A 3872-nucleotide genomic window follows, 5' to 3' on the forward strand; every position below is an offset into this window, starting at 1 on the left:
GTGTAATGTTAATTTTCCCTATATCCTGTGCTTGTTTGTATTGTGGCGAGTAGAAGAGCCCGTTGCTGAGGATCCTGGTGAGCAGCAGGTTGAAGTAGCTGAGCAGGAGCTCATTGAAGGCAAGTTGTGCCCTTGACCACTTTTTACCTAATAATGCTCTTTAATATCACTTATCCATGCATAGGTTAATTTTGATGGGACCCAATAGGTCACCCTAGATTTGTTCATCTCATTACCTTGTTTACCCCTGAATCACTGGGTAGTTTGCTATTGCTTTACATGGTTTTGGGATAATCATTGATTATATCTATGTTCCAATTATTCTTGTTATTCTGTTTATGTTCATGTCAAGTTCATTAATGTTAATTGGAACATAGAGCTTAACTTGAGTAACACGTGCCACCACAAGGGTTTAATGGGACGCCCTTGGCTGATTAATTAGGAAAGCTAGTGGAAGACTACCTTACCCGAAAGGGGCAAGGGCAGTAGGGGAGTGGTCAGTGTAGGGAGGTCCCTGGTTGATTTTGCTGGGATGGCAGTCAGCCAGGAACCCTGCATTGGAACTTCCTATAAACTGTAGCGGGTTTTCGGAAGCTAGTGGAACTTTGTAAAGGCCTCGTAGTGGATCCCTAGCCATTCACCTCGGTAGTGTCTAAGGGCCTTGCAAACCCTGGCGACATGGGATACACGACTTGTGGGTAAAGGGTACAACCTCTGCAGAGTGTAAAACTGGTATACTAGCCGTGCTCGCGGTCATGAGCAACTCAGGACTCTCTGATGTTTAAATTATGGAACTTAAATTCAATTTTGTCATTTGCATTGCATGGGTTTGTTATTAATTTTGTTCTATTACTTTACTTATGGTTTGGTATTTACTTACACTTAGTAACTGCTAATAAAATTTTGACCAACTACTTAAAAGCAATGCTCAGCTTTAACCCCTGTCATTGATTAAGCCTTACACATCACATGAACTCACACCTTTGTGAGTTTATGTCCACTGGTTCCCCACAACTTGTTGAGCTATGATCATGTGTGAGCTCACCCTTGCTGTCTCACCCCCACACAGGAGAAGAACAGGTGGTTCAGGAGGAGCTGCCTAATACTGAGGATTTCGATCTGATCTAGGTGGCGTTTCCCAGTCGACATTGGCGCCGACGATCCTTAGTTCGTTTTATCTTAATTATTTTATTTTGTAATAAGTCTTCCGCTATGTAATAAATACTCTGATGATTTATGACATTTATCTCTATACACTCTGTTATTATATATGTTGTCTTCTTGGCGCATGTATGAGATGCACCCGGCTTTGTTCCTTAAAACCGGGTGTTACAGACCCGGCCTTTGTGGCCTCCTCAACGGGGAGTAGGTTTGCGAGAACCGAACCTCGGTAAAACAAATCTGTGTGTCACACTTCTTATTCGCTTGTTTTGCTCCCTCTCTCGCGGACTCGATTATATTCCTAACGCTAACCCGGCTTGTAGTTGTGATTATTTTTGAGAATTTCAGTTTCACCCTATTCACCCCCCCTCTAGGCGACTTTCACAACCCACCACAGGCAGCCGACTGTGGGAGGTCGCTAGCCTAATCCTCGAACTCGTCGAAGTCCCAGAACTCCTAGAGATCCGCCTCGATGCCTTCTTCTCTTTCTTTACCTGAGCATAGATTGCACCAAACGCAACCTGGGGTTTTGTGAAAGCAAGGGTGAGTACACATCAACGTACTCAGCAAATGTCCCGTTTGGCTGAAGTGGACTAGCTTTATGTGGGGTTAAGGTCAAGTGGTTGCTTTTAGTTGGTCAGGTAATTATTAATAGTAGAGAGCCAAGTTTTAACATTAACCCAAGTTGTTAACCCAAAAGTACCCTTTCCAAATGGAAAGAATACCACTTACCATTACCATAGTCATAAACATCATCCTTGTCACCACCTGTAAACCAACCATCTCTGATCAAAGTATCTCTATGTGCACTGAATATGTTCCCACAAATTATAGCTCTACTTGTGTTGTATCTTTTGCAAGAATAATATATATACTAGTAAATTGCTTGCGCTTCGCACGAGTCCGTGCACTATATGTTTACATAGATATAAAAAATCGGTTAGAACTTAGGAATCGAGTCATCTGAGTTCCATATTTGCGGTGAGTGTTTGAGGCAACTAATGGAATTGCATAAAAGTCTGGATCACAAAGGGAAATAGAAGAAAAATGATAGATGTGTGCACGGAATTTGTTTGTCATTTATTTTACAAACTAATCGGAAGGGAACTCAAAAAAGTATTTCGAGGTCTACTCTAGGAAGTTTGAATATGAAGAAAGTGACCCTTATTACTTATTTTTGCACGAATGAAAAAATAGTACTAAATGAAATGAGAAATCTGCGGCAATGGATGGCTTGAGGTGCAACAACATAGGGGTATTTGGTTTGAGGAATCACTCCATCCAAAATGTGATGTATCATGGGTTTATTACTCAAATTTGGTGGGATGATCTCATTCCTCGTATTAGTACTAACTAAATAACTATAAGGAATGAGGTGATTATGGATCAACTCAATCCATTCCACAAACCAAACAAAAAAAGTGAGGAGTGAAAAGACGATGGACTAGCTCATTCTTCAAACCAAACAGCTTAATAGTTTTTATTGTAATATGCAAACTACCTTCACCAATCTCGCATTATTTGAAAAAATTCAGCAATCTATAATGAGAAGCATATCAGCTAATTGAGCAGAAAAGAAATTTAAAACTATACATGATTGGTAGTTCCCTTCGTTGAATACAATGGGTTCAGCGTGCAACATATAATCAGAATTTTCCAATAGAGATACAAACTAAGAAAATAACCGACTAACATTTTGTGTTGAAATGACCCAACATTTCAAATAGCATGCATAATTGAAACCAAATGTTATTGAACACTTAACAGGAAAGAACCAAAAAATTTACTTATTCCTTCTAGTACATATTCAATTCATCAATAATTGCATTTTCCTATGACCATTTCAGGGTGGGTAAGGGGATAAAATCTTATATAAGGTAGACATGTTAAACGCACACAAACAAAAGGAGAAATAAGTTACAAAATTTGCATATAACTAGGTTTCATATTAATTTTTAAAATAAATTACAAAATTTGCATTCAAGATATGGCTATAGAAATTATCATGAAAGTCTAATATAATTTATAAAGAATTTAAAGAACAATAAAACAACAAAATACAAAAGAACCACCTCAAGATAATGAAACAAAATTCTCAAGATAATAAAACAAAATTTAGTTTAGATTTGGTTGGGGTGTGCCAGGTCTGGGCAATAGTGCAACACCCAAACGACACTTGAAGACTCCAGCAGCAAGCTACTGTTACGAGTTCTCCCCATAAAAAATAAATTTAATATCGAAATGGACACATGATCCACATATCAGATATTAAACTGATAAGAACAGATACTACACTTGATCTTAGCCAAAAGGCCGAGAAAGGTATGAATTGCAACGTGGTTCTGAGTCTTCATTTATAGCGTTCCTCTGGCTCCGCTCGCACAAAGCCTCCGGGGTGGGACTAAACCGAGACGCGCTCGCGTCTAGACACACACCACTTGCGTGCACGCATACACGGTGCGCACTATTTTGGTACCAGGCCAGGCCGCGGTGGAAAATGTGCTCGCCAAGGCCCATCGTCTAGCCCACCAAAGAGTCTGTTGGGCCTGAAATTCACTCAGCGGCTTCACCAAAGTTTGAAGCGGCCATGCCTGCCTGATTGATGCGGCCTTTCCCGTCCCGCCTTCGCCCCGCCCCGCCCCGCCCCCGCGGACGCTCCTCTCTCCTCGCCTCCGCGCGTGCAGCACAAAGCTGTCGTCAGTGCTTGTGCG

General features: G+C 40.9%; 1 non-coding gene across 1 annotated transcript; it reads right to left on the minus strand.

The window, feature by feature from the left end:
* Positions 1–3291: 3291 nt before the first annotated feature.
* On the minus strand, positions 3292–3487 carry LOC111590205 (U2 spliceosomal RNA). The gene has a single exon (XR_004852931.1). It is a non-coding gene; the product is annotated as a U2 spliceosomal RNA (small nuclear RNA).
* Between the last annotated feature and the right edge of the window lie 385 nt (positions 3488–3872).

The sequence above is a fragment of the Zea mays genome, chromosome 9 (genome assembly GCF_902167145.1).
Source record: "Zea mays cultivar B73 chromosome 9, Zm-B73-REFERENCE-NAM-5.0, whole genome shotgun sequence".
Taxonomy (NCBI): domain Eukaryota; kingdom Viridiplantae; phylum Streptophyta; class Magnoliopsida; order Poales; family Poaceae; genus Zea; species Zea mays.